Here is a 13,815-nt window from a genome sequence, read left to right on the forward strand (position 1 = left end):
CCCTGCAGCCCAAATGCCACAGTTCCCTTCTTTTCATCTCACATTAAACAAAAGCTTAGAGACCCTCACTGGCATTTTTCAAAAAGTTTTAATGTTTACGGTTTGAAGGTTTAAATGTAATGAGAATTTCTGTTCTCGTTTCCTGCAAAGGGAGCCTTGGACAGCCCCCTTGCAGAGCTTGAAAGAAACTGGTTTGCTCAGAGAGCCTGATTGTTCAATTGCAGGCGGTCATTAGAACTCATTGTTCATCAGATTATTTCTTCCTGTTGGGCTTTATTAAATTGCTATTTGGTTTCACCCCTGGGTGTGCTTAAAGGAGTTTTTAAAAGAGCAGGAAAAAAAAAGTCTCAATTGCACGAAGCTGTTGTTTCTCCCAGCGGGAATGCTTCAGCCAGGATGCAGTTCAGGGTTAAAACTCCTAAATCGAAGTGCCTGCATGTGAAGTAGGTGCCTGAATTCCCATCAGAGCTGCAGCTTGGAGGCTGACTCAACTTACTGTAAACATCCTCGGGCTGCTCAGCCAAAGCACGACGCAAGCTCCGTTCACGCTGAGGGTAGGGTCCAGAGCAGGCATTTTCGGTGCTTTGGGGTATCCCCTTGCTGCAGCTGAGCATGGAGAGGATCGCCTGCCCTGTGCGCTGAGTGCAACTGGTGGGACCCTGCGGGGTGAGCAGGGGGACAGCCCCAGGCACCCACACCTCCCCCTGTTCCCGGCCCCACTGCCATAAAACTGCCTTCACTGTGCAACAGCAGTAGCACGCTTGGCACACTTGGGGTTTGGAGAGCTGAGTTCACCCTCTGACATTGTATGAGCAATCATCTGCCACTTTGATTTATTATTTTCAGATGTGATGCCTCTACCGTTTTGTCAAGAAAACTCGCCCTCTGACAAGTTTTGTTTCTCTTTCTTTCCCTGGTTGTGTTGTGACACAGCCGTCCCTTTTTTCTGTGATCTCTTTACATTGCACTGCAGCGCTGACAGGACAAGGTACTGGGGAACAACACATTTTTAATTTGCTTGCCACTTGCAAAAGAGAGCTCATTTCTTGTTTTAGTACACGGTATGGTTGTTGACCGTCACACACCTAGAAGGTTAAATTTAATTGGAGAGCTGCAGCCTTTTGCACCTATTTCACAGATATCTAAATGTCTCTTCTGTTTGCTCCCGCATCTGCCTGTGCTGTCAGCCATGGCCCATCCATTGCTGCAACACAATGCACACAAGAATGGGGTTGTAATCCACACACGTTTTGAGGAAAGGTGGAGTTTTGCTGAAGGCATGAGTCCTTTATGGGGTAACACAAATTGCTTCTGGACAGAGAGGTACTAAGGAGGAGTTGCTGGTGGGTCTTGGTCTTCCCCTTCCACACTTCCAACAAAAAGAGAGCTATCAAAGGCAAATGCCTAATTACTGTGAAGAATTAAACAACTACCCACATCCAAACATTTACACTAATGAGAACATTCTCAGAATTTCTTGATTAAAACATCTTTTCCCCAATTACAAGCTCAAAATTCTCCAAGCTTCAATAGAAAATATAACATGGGTTCAGGTGAGAGAGGTGGGGGACTAAGGAGACACTTCAAAAAGAAACAGCTCTTGACGGAGAGGTGCTAAGAGCCATCCTCTGCCCACCCTTCCCTTTTGCTGAGTTCCACCTTTCCCATTACACCACAGAGAAGTGTCTTCTTCGAGGAGAAATTGCACACCCCTGCAGTGTGTGGCCCAGATGGCCCTGGGGATGCGGATGCAATCAGCATATCAGGTAATTGTCAGGGATTTGCTCATAAATGAGTATTCATACATACGAAACCATTTCATTTAACTTCAGGTTTTGCAGACCTAGAATTATAGCTTAGATATATCAGTTTGGTTTTGGGTGGTTTTTTTTGGTTGCTATAGGTTTGACTAAGCAGCAACGGTACCTTTGGGAAGAGGTACAAGCAATCAGAAATACTTGTGTAGTTAAAGACAGCTCATGAAATCAGAAGTGCTGGCAAGAAGCATAAGCACAGTGAGTTCACTGGGGGAAAGAAGGGACGTTTCTGGAGCATCCTTTTGACAGCAGTAAAATGGCCATTAATGCAACCAAAGTTTCATAACCTGTTGTTTCCAAGATCAATGCCACCAAAGCTTGCAGGCAGCAGCTAGGCATTGTATGCATCCCTCACGGCTGTGGCAGGACAGTGCCCCAGATGCTGACTTTCCATAAAGTAACTGCACAGACACTGCACTCTGGGGTCCCTTTCAGCCAGCCTCATGAACAGCAGGCAGAGGAACGTGTTTATGAGCAAAAAAGTGTTACAGGAGCTGAGTGTGTGTATATGAAACAGTGACACAAACAGGTAAATAGCCATTACCTTTAACATTTGGCTCCACAAAGACCTTTCTAAACAGCCCATAGCTCCATTTGAATAAAAATAAATAAATAAAATAAAATAAAATAATAAAATAAAATAAAATAAAATAAAATAAAATAAAATAAAATAAAATAAAATAAAATAAAATAAAATAAAATAAAATAATGAAATGAAATGAAATGAAATGAAATAAAATAAAATAAAATAAAATAAAAAGAGCAAACGAGGCTGAGTGCTGATAATATCTGCCCTTTATAAAGGATATTTATTTAGTTCATGCCTCAGGTAAATTGCACAACATCCCTCATTGTCTTATAGTAAATAAGTCAGCATGGTTATGACATTTCCATTTTGCAACACCACAGAAGTGATCGTTTAATAGGAAGTAATGGGATATTTTACTTCCATTTTCAGCACAATGTGCCATCACTGATTTTACAACACACTGACTTCAGGTATACTTTCCTTGTTTAGAAGAAGGGAAAAAAAGGACTCAGCTTGGCTCAAAATTTAAATTGGCTCCTTGATTTGGAAAAAATGCCTAAGAGGGACTTGGCTGAGATTACCAGTCCATTTCCATTTGTGACATTGCACAAACCTGGATCTTGATCCAGAGCTGAAATCCTCACAGTTATCAGCAACATGCCAAATGTCTCTGCTAGAGCCAGGCTTTCTGCCCCAGGTGATGGCGGTGGTACATGACCCTACAATGCTTTGTTGTGTTCTCTGTCATTCCTTTCTGTCCTGGAAATATTTGGTCTTGCAGCAGGTTCTCAGGGCACCAGCCCAGCAAGACTTGATTTAACCCTCGGTGCCTAAAACAACGCCAACTTCACAAAACATATACTAACAAGCTCCTTTCACTTAAAAATAATAATAATAATAATAATAATCAAACAGAAGTGATGGGGTCTTAATTACCTCCCAGAATTCCTTTAGCAAAATTAAACACAATGAAGAGTCCAGGGGAAGGGGAAGGAAATGAGCTCCGCTTCCATCATACTGGCAGCATTTAGACCCACAGGGACATCTTCCACAGCAAACCCACCTTGTATTGATGCTGTATTTTATCAGGCAGTTCATCTCTGATGCTACACAAGGCAGCTTTTGCTTTTGTTCTTTTTAGCGGAAGTTACTGTTGTGCATCTCCAGTCTCCATTTGGTTACCAGTGAGGAGGAATCTTTATGAGCAAATTGTCACAACTTCTTTTTATGACTCTAAGTTTTAGTACCATAAGGGAAGCCTTAAGCAAACTGTCCTAAGGATGGCCATGGGCACTTAGGTCCCTTTGCCCAGGTGGCGAAGCCACGCGAGCTGTACGATGCCACACTGTCCCTGGGAATAACAGAGATGGAGCCAAGTGTCCTCTCCTAAGCCTAATCTGATAGATAGGATTAGAAAAATCAGTGAGTATGTTAATAAGATGACAGATTTCCCTGATGGCAATGCATTAAGCATTAAGGCACTCATCTGAGCTTGTCTGACAGCTCAACATATATTGGAACCAGAGTAAACTTCATTAAACTATCACGTATCCAAGCTCTGGTGCTGTTGAGTTTCCTGTTGATGCAGAAGTCACAAGAGTTTCTCCTGCTGTTGTAATTGCAAATTTCTCCTTTAAACATGCAGAAAAGAGTCATAACTCCCTTGTGTAATCACCTATTACAATGCTTACACTGCCACTACAACCAGCAGCATAATTTATGTAACATCATCACTAGGTCTGACAAAGATAGATTGATAGATAGGGAATGACTTTGGAAAAGCAAAGGTAACAAGGATATGTGACATGTTTAAAACATACACTTGATATTTCTTCAACAACATGAACCTGGGGCTAAAAATCATAAATGTGTCATATGAGACTTCAGCTCCGTATTATTTTCTGATGATATCTGTAAATGAGAGATAAACTATGTTTTATTACCATGTGAGTACAACCTTCTAAAATGCCCCAGTTCAATAATAAACTAGCAACTATTTTTGTAGGTGAAGAATTGCATGAACATGTAAAAGTCTCAGGAAAAAAACATGTTTCCAGAATAAATATTGTTGTGCAACTCTTTATTTAGTCATAAGATGTTTTCCATTTTTTTTAATTAAGATCTTATCTAAACTACATTTTTAGACAATAGTTATACACTGATGTTCCTACAGAATTTATTCTAAAATGCAGATTTTATGGATTTACCTGCATGAAATCTGCATGAAATAAAAATAGACCAAAGTTTTTGATTGCATAGCCTTTTTGAGGGGTTTCAGCAGGTGAAACTGTACTTATAATATGAACAAAGTTACTAAGATATTTTTGTATTGGGAAAACACTTAAGACAAAGTTAGTGCATCATTAAAATCCCATGGAGGGAACTTCAAGCTATTTTACAAGCTACGTTGCAAAAGAAAAACTGAGTAAGATTTTCAGTGTAAGCTGCTTGAGACATATGCAATACCTTGTGTCCCCAGTTCTAAAGTCTTTTCCCGTACAAAATAATTTACTATATGTGTAAGACCCCTGAAATCTGGTCATTATGACCAAAGGGTGTTTCACCGCGTATGACTTTTCAGCAGCTTCATTTCCAGAGGGGATAGGTGGGCATGGTGGTGCATGGAAACATGGGTGGCTGCCCAGGGATGAAGGCCTGGGAATGGTGTTGTTTTGCTTTCAGCAGAACTGTTTGGGCCTCGTGACTCACCGAAGGACTATTTTATGGCTCGATGTCCGTCCACATTTCTTAAATACATTCTACATTCAGCACGAACTAAAATAGGCACAGAAGCAACTTACCATAGAAATGATGAGTGCTGCAAGCTGAAAGTAGAAGAAAAGTATTATTTTTAATCATGCCAAATCCTGCCTACAGCTCCAGAGTTTACCTAAGTTCAAGCTAAAATGAGGCTCTCAAACCCTTGCTGAGGAATATAATAACCTGCAGGAAAAAAGCCTTCCACAGGCACTTTTTTAACTAGCTAATTCAGGGCCTGGGAAGGGACAAGAGCAATAGCCCCTTGTAGATGACATCATGGGCAGGATTTTGATAGGTACCGAAAATTTTGGGGAAGGAGGTGGGAGTGCAGGAACCTTGGTGAGAAGATGTCCATGAGAAGAGGAAAGCAAGGAACAGCCAGTGGCAGGGGGAGGTGGGCTGTCTTTGCAAGTGAGGGCACTGTTGACTATCAAGTCAGATGGTGATTAAATGACACTTAATTTACAGTTGCTGGTTGCTGAACAGAGAACAATTACCCTAGAAATCTATAGTTTTACTTAAGCATGCATCAGGAGGTGAAGTTAATTCTTCTTATAGAGAAAATCAGTGAAGTTGTTTTTACACAGCTGAGGAAAAGCAAGAGAGCATGGTGTCCAGAAATGTGACTGGGGACAGTCACTGAAGAACTAGCTCATTAAATGTGTTTGTTTTGTATACATATATACGTACTTACTTATATATAGTTTTATTTTTACACCTTCTTGAAGCATTTCTTCACCACACTAATCAGTGTGTTGCAGTACCCTCTTTATTGCAAAAATGATCTCCACAAACATTACAAAAATGATCAACAACAACATTACAGTGACACAATAATCAGATTACAGAATATAGTTATAATTTGGCCTTGAGTTTTGTGACTAATTAAAAATAATTAATCAGGCACTACAGAATTAAAAAGCAAAAAAAAATGAAGTAATAATAATAGTAATAATAACAATAACAACAATAATAAATGTTATTCCTGCCATCCAGTTCAGGGGGGTCCCAAAAGCTTGGGAAGGGAATGAAGTAACCCCTACAAGTTGTCTGCCCAAGACATCAGTCCACAGAGTCCTCAAAACAAAACCAAAAGGTCTCATACTATTGAATGCCTTGAGAGAGAAGGAAGCTGGAGCTACCTGACAGCAGCTTGTACCGTCTGCAGAAGATCTGTAGCCACTCTGTGTGACTTTCTTTCTAGGTATTCATAAACTGCTTGTTTTATGGGGTCTTATTGAAATATGAGGCTGTAGCTCATTGAGGAAACCCGTTGTTTTGCTGTTTCTGAGGCTCTATCAGGAATGAAACCTGCCCACTGCTCTCCGTCACTCCAGACCACGTGTCCATGTAGCATCCCGTGCAACTGCAGCAAAGCAATGCAGTGGAATTGTAGGGCCTGAGTTAAGTCCTTGGGAGAGATGGGGAGAGAGGGGGCAGCTCTCGTATTTCCCAGCAGGTAACCAGGGTCTGTGGGGAAACATGGCGATACGTTCCTCTATTTGAAAGCCCTCAGCAGGGAGCAACTGTTTAGGGCTGATGGTGTGTGAACAAATACACAATTCACGCTGTTGTTGTGAACTCAGGAAATGAAGGAAGGGGAGTTCTGCAGCTAATGCATCCTTTTCTCATGTCCAAGATAGAGTGAATGGGAATTTAATCTACAGGTGTTGACTCAGAAGTGATCACAGAAGTAATTGAATTAAGCAGACAAACAGCAATGACAGCCCCCAGAGCCCAAACACGTCTTGTTCAAAGAACAAGTACTGGCAATGCATGAGCTGTGATAAAACTGATTAGGCTGCTGTCTGGGAGAAAATTGGTCTTTTTTTGTTGATGTTATATTGACCAGATCCTCTGAGTCTATTAATTCCTTAGAGTTGTGCTTGGGTAACACTTAGAACACTGCAGGACGTATTCTTTGAGGAATAACCTAAGTAAAGCCACAGATGCAACACATGCAGAGATAAATGAAACAGAAATTGGAGTCACACAGATAGGCTCTGTTCCTTTTATCAGAAGTCAGGTGAAAATCATTAACTAGTTCTCAGAGCAAAACAAAAGCAGAAAGCCCAAGGATGTGGGTAGGGGAAGAGGTGATCTTTGTAAGCTCTTTTGTTTTGCACCCTGGGGGCTGGGCAGGAGAGCTGCAGCATAGCGCTGCATGCTTTGGCTGGCAGAAGACTCTCTGTGGCTAGTTTGTTCCACTTTTCATTTGGGAACAATTAAGTTTTGATAATTTGCTTTCATTTCCTGAAAACTCCAAACAGCCACCAAAGATGAGTTATAACGAATGTAACCTCCAAATAGGTGTCTGAGAGAAACATACCAGGGACATCCTGAAGACAGTCACCAGATTGAAGAAATCATGGTCCTCCTCCTGTCTGTCTGCAGTGTTTTTTGTAGTCCTCAGGAGCCCTACAAGCAGTATCCAAACTACACAAACGCTGTGTCACTTTTCCTTCCTGTTTACATGGAAGTATACGTTTGTACAGATAAACTTAGAGCAGCTGATTATTGTTTTACTGACCTCCAGTGAGAGGGAGGGAACATCTGGACAACAATAACGTTAACCTTAGCTGCTGCTGCTGAGAAAGCAGAGAGGCTTTAAAGCAATCTTCTGAAAGCCAGAGGACAGAAACTGGCTTTGTCTTGCAGGCAGCAGCTTTCCGAGCAGTGTGTGCTGCAAGCAGCTCTGAGAGACCGCAAATGAAAAACTGAGCAGAGCTTGTTGCGTGCTAGAGGGCAGAGCGAGGCTCTGGAGTATGCAGCAGACGTGCACAGAGGAGTGGGAGAAGCACCCAGAGCACACCAGCCTTGGGTCAAGCAGTACATCCATCCCCTGCTCTCTTCTTCCCAGTAACCCTCCAGAGGAGCAGATGCAAGAAAACAAGATTTCTTTGCCATCAGAGCGAAGTCAGGTCTGGATTTTCAAACGCAGCTCAGTGATACAGGAGTAAAGGTGCCTCTGGTTTTCAACAGGGCTTGTTCAAAGTTACCTGGGGGCTTTGGGAATCCCAGCCCACTTGCCTCAACTACTCATACGGCCTTCATGACTGCACCACCTGAGCACAACACTGCTGTTACTGCATTAATCTTCCCAGCACCTCTGCTAAGAAGCACAGCTGTATCAGCTCTGCTTTAAAGCAAGCAGTGGACAGCAACAGAGACCAAAGGCTAGTGCCACAAAAAGACTTAGGCGTTTTGTTGCCCATATAAAATGTAACACAGATCTGGCAGCATGTACAGCATGAGCATATATGCTCACCCCCTGCTTTTACAGTATGTGGGTTTGTATTTTTGTTCTCCTACTGACATTATCATTTCACCTGAATGATTCCTTTATTTCTCCCTATTATTTCACACTATTTATTTTTCCAGGAAGGTCTTGCTTTCTTCATTTTGTTAAGCTAAGCAAGTCACTTGCTCTCATTCCCCATGTGGATGATAGAGTTCCCATTCCCTTGATCACCCTTAGAGCCTTTCACCACATTTGTTCCAGTTTATCTTAAAAAAAAAAAAAAAATCACAGCTGATCAGAGCTGGAAGCAATTTTCTAAACAAAATCGTACATAAAGCCTTGCACAGCAGTGTTAATGCTTCCCATCTCTACTGAGAAGATGTTGTCTGTCTCATCTTAAAGCCTGACTAGATCTTTTTAGTCCAAGTTTTGTCTGCAGCTGGAAGCTCTTCTGCAGCTGGGCTCAGCTGCTTTGACTGCTTGAGAGGCAAAAAGAGGCAAGCCTGCCTCGTGCCTCGCTTCTTGATTTACATGTAGCAGACCCGTGATGAGTACTTACTTCATACTTACCTTCTGGGGTTTTGCCCACTGAGGTCTTTTGTGAAATGTGTCTGTGGGCACCATGGGAAGGAAAGGGAGGGCAAAGTGGCTGCTGTTGCCTTTTGCAGGACACTCCCCTCACCCCCAGATATGATTATGACCTACCTCATTTTTGCTGTTGAATTCAGGCCAAAGAAACCTATCTTGCAAATCACCAGGAGCCCAAAATAGTGAAGAGGCTCAAAGATGGTTCCCCAAGCTTTTGCTTGTAGACATCCTTCTGTTCTGAAGGCACAGGAGATTTTCTGAAGGTGCAGAGACATCACAGTTCCTTTGCTGCTCTGTGAGACCCCATCCCCTCTCCTCTGTCCTCCATGTGCTCCAAGGAGAATGCCCCAGTGTGGTAGGAAACAACTCCCTGGAGCTCCTTGTTCTCTTCTTCATCCATCTACCTAAGCGGTTAATCTCTCTCTTTTTTTTTTTCCTTTTTTTTTTTTCTTTCATTAATACAATTCTCTTTGGTGAAATAATCCAGTTTTGAATAGGCCTCCCAGAATATGGACCCAAGTGCTTTATGAAACAAAACGCTAAGGACTGTATTACCTTAAGAAAATGACAGGAATACCAAAGCTGTTACGGTGTCTGATTCCAGCCTTCCTGTGCTTCTGAGGTTCAAAGAAAACAAACAAAAAAGGTAAACACAGCAGAGAGAGCACAAAATAAAAAGTAATGAACATACCAAGGTGCGGTTTGATAGAGGCATCAGATGAGCAAGCTGTAATTGTTCAGCTTAGTTCTTAATGTAAGAAACTTCTAACACCAAAAAGTGTCTTTGATCTTAACAAGGGAACAAGTGTCTTTGATATGGAGAAAAATAAGTGTGTTTGGAGAGAGATGTATCTCGCATAATTACAAAAATGTAATCAAAACGGAGCTCTTTGGTGAGCTAACAGGCAGCATTGATGTGATTTGTGCAAGGACGTCATTAGACAGAATCTGGGAAGCTGTGGGCCTAGACTTCACTGCACTTGTGAAGAGATGTATTGTGGTCTTTAATCTGCCATCAGTGGTTTGGAAAAAAAAAATCGAGGTCTAAGCAGAGATGATTATGCAGAAAGCAGATTTAGAACTTATTTTGAAGTTGGTCCAAATTTTATTTCATAGCATTTCTTGACCACATTCCTAGCATTGCATTGGAATGATAATTAGAAAGGGAACTACCTTTTCTAGTGGAAAGCCAAGCTTGTGTTCAGCTGAACTATTTGAAATGATCTGTGGAGGAACCTGACTTATACTTCTGGGACTGTGGTAAACAAGAACATCCCATGGTTGATCACATCAAAATTTGGTTCAGGATAAAAAGTGTCAAAGCCCTGAGACTCGACCTCTTTGTATAAGTAAAAGATGTTTTGACAAGAATCATACAATCATTAAGGTTGGAAGAGATCTTCAGGAACGTCTGCTCCAACCATCCCCCTACCACCAATGTCACCCACTAAACCCTGTCCCTAAGCACCACGTCCAACCTTTCCTTGAACACCCCCAGGGACGGTGACTCCACCACCTCCCTGGGCAACCCGTCCCAATGCCTGACTGCTCTTTCTGAAAAATAATCTCCTGGAGAATGCAGGCATCGATCCTGCTACCTCTCGCATGCTAAGCAAGCGCTCTACCATTTGAGCTAATTCCCCAGTTGACCATTATTGTTTTTTCTCCCACTTTGTGTAACATAGTCTTACTGTTTTGTTACTGGCAGTGACAGTCACAAGTGCTATATGCTGCTATCTTCATAAACAAGGGGAAAACACTAGTACACCAGAGACCTCCCCCCTCAAGTCAATGAGCACAGAAGTGATGGAAAACATCAGATCCATCAGTCATGCTGATGTCCTCATCTGCCAGGCACCAGAAGTCTATTAGTGACTGAGAAACCATCGGTGTCACATACTTAAATTACTGTGTCGTGGTGGCCTGCAGTAACACCCCATAAAAGGCTCTCAGAAATCTTTCCCCAAACTCTCAGGAATGTGACATAACAGGCTTGTCCTCAGCCAGGCTCCAAGCAAGCCCAGCACGTCATAAAAAGCACAGTTCATAACTTGCTGCATCCCATTCTGTTACAGACACATGTGCAGCCATGAACACAGATCTGGCTGTGAACGTGTGGCAGCTGTCACCTCTCCAGCTATTATGGCACTGGGACGGAAAGCTCTGCTCCACAACATGCAGGGCTCAGGATGCACAGTGACTTCAGGGAAAGGAAACTATCTGGAGCTGAAATGCAGTGGGATCCAGCAAAAGCAACCTGGCTTTGTAATGTTCCAGTGTCTCACCGTAAGTGTAGTAAATAGATTAAATGAAAGCAAGGGAACAGCCCGAGGTTCCCATGTACACTTAAAGTCACTGGCAACCAGATTCAAAAAAAAAAAAAAAAAAAAAAAAAAAAAGCAATGCAAGTGGTATGACTTAAGCTTCGAAGCATTACACTTCTTTCACTTCTTTTTCTGGGTGTAAAAAGACCTATTTTTCAATTCACAAATGGAGTGAATCAGGAATACAATACATGCACAATAAATTAGTGGTTCATCCCTGACCCAGCATGCCATAACCGTGACTGCCTGGTTCTTCCTATCTGGTTTTAGTCTCTATGACACATAAACCCAACAGATGATTTCTCCCAAACCGCAGCCTCTGGCCCTTTCATCTAAATCTTTGTAGCTGATCTTCAGCTCATTTAGGTCGTTGTTAATGTTTTGTTGACACAATGCTCTTGGTCATCCACAGTCTCTTCCCAGACATTTTCCAGACTCATGTTGGCTGTAGGACCTTGCCTGCTTTCCACCTCACTATGTGCCTGACCTAACCAGCTTTTCTACCATAGCTTACTGGCTCTTGTCCAGTTCTCTCAACCATTTCCAGACCCATAATCTAGCATGTTCCCTCAGCTTTTATCCTCTGTCAACATTTTGAGATGAAGTAAACAGCTTTAACTCTCACCAACCATGTTTCCACCAGAAAGCACAGTGTTGGTATTTCACTGCTTTGCCTTGCTACTTGTTAAAGGGCTTCACCACCCTTTCTCCTAGACTTTTGCTCTGGCCTGTCTGTTGTTGCCATACCTGTACAGGGTCACCAAGGAAACAAAATTCCTCAGTGTTACTGACCTTTACTGCCTCTTGTTGAGCTGCATCTGCTGTTCTCCTCCGGCAAAAGCAAACAAGACTTATTTAGGTCTCTCTCCTGTGTCGGACACTGCTTGGCATCTTTGCCTGCATGCCAGGAGTAAGTGCCGTGAGGCATCTGCTCTCCTGCCAACCCAGCACCACCCCAGGGCTGCTGCCTGAGGCATCCCTTAGCCAGCCCAAAAAGCAGAGGCAATTGCCATCACCTTTGCCCAATTTCTGTCACTACCTTAAACCAATTTGTTAGTTTGGGGTTGGGGTTTTACACCACATCCACTGCTGGTGTAGAGTTGCAGTGTTGTTTCTCTATTTCTTCTGCTGTTTCCCAGGTGCTATAACCTTCCCTGGGCTCTCTCCATGCTGTCACCATTGTGTGAAGACCACTTCCAAGGCACTGTGGCTCATGGATGGTCCTTGGCTCTCCAGTGCATTTCCTAGAACCCTTCCAGAATGTATATTTGCTCCATACATCCATCCCTGAAACCTGCCTGTCTATCCCTGACAGCAGCTGCTGTCCCTTTCTATAGACTAGCTTCTTCTGCTGCTTGGAGATCTAGCTGGGTTTAAGTATGAAACCATGAGATTCCCAGTTATTATAATTACTGCAGTTAGCGTATGTTCCTCTGGCCTGGCCAAGCCACAGTGTTCTCCACTGTGGGATGCCCCCTGTGGACTGATTGTTGTTTTCTTGATAATTTGCACCACATTTTCAATAAAGTCATTGTGCTCAAAGGTGGTCTCAAGCAAAATTTGGTATTTTTTCTTACAGGACAGCTCACCTCTGCAAACATTTGTGGTGAGAATCATGCCTGAAGCATCTGTTTTACCTTTCATTTATGTAATGTCTAAATGCCTTTCTCAGTTTGTATCAAAATGTAAAGTGGGATTTGGGAGAACAAAATGAAAAATAATACTTCAAGAAATTACAATTTGAAAAGGTTGCTACAAGTTTCTGGCACAGAGATCTGAATTAGAAAACTTCAAGTATGTAAACATCCCCAAAACGCTACAAAAGATCAGTCTGATCATATCTACCACATGACTGACTTTGTTATAACCGGAAGCCATATAGGTACTGAACTAGGATTTTTTTTAATACTTGCAGATATTCTGTGAGCTTCAGAAGGAAATGCTCGGCGTAAATATTGCTTGCAAAAGGGCTTGTCAGCAAATTTATTAATCTTATGGGATGTGCCAAAGTGAAAAATACAGCTATCTTTCCATGGATTTCCTGTCTCTTTTGGCATGTTCATACGATAGGAAAGCTTTTAGCTTTTTTAATTATTATTATTATTTTGGAACATCAATAGAGCTCTCAGGACTTTAATCCTGGTAACTGTATTCCCTTGTTGCAGTGAAACCACTGACCTGTGTACTAGTTGCAACCTAGGAAACCTACAAGGTACTTGATAAAAGTTATTTCTCTCTGCAAAGCCCTGAAGGCGCCAGGTAGGTCTGAGTCGTGGTGACCAGACCCAGCTTATACTTGAGGACATGGAAAACAAGGAATCGGCTCTTATTTTCACACTGAGCTTGCCTATAAAAGTTCACAGAGACTATAGCCCTCTCAGCCAGCCTTGCTGAATTCAGTTGAAATAACATGTTTGCTGCAGGATGTAAAAATAGAAATATACGGATATGATAATCCCTCCCTCAAAGCCCGGACAGTGTTGCTTAGGGAATGAGTAAACATGTAAGCTAACACCTATCACACTTTCTTGCATGCTTTTCATCGTTTTTAGCTGT

The sequence above is a fragment of the Anser brachyrhynchus genome (genome assembly GCF_964034855.1).
Source record: "Anser brachyrhynchus genome assembly, chromosome: 3".
Taxonomy (NCBI): Eukaryota; Metazoa; Chordata; class Aves; order Anseriformes; family Anatidae; genus Anser; species Anser brachyrhynchus.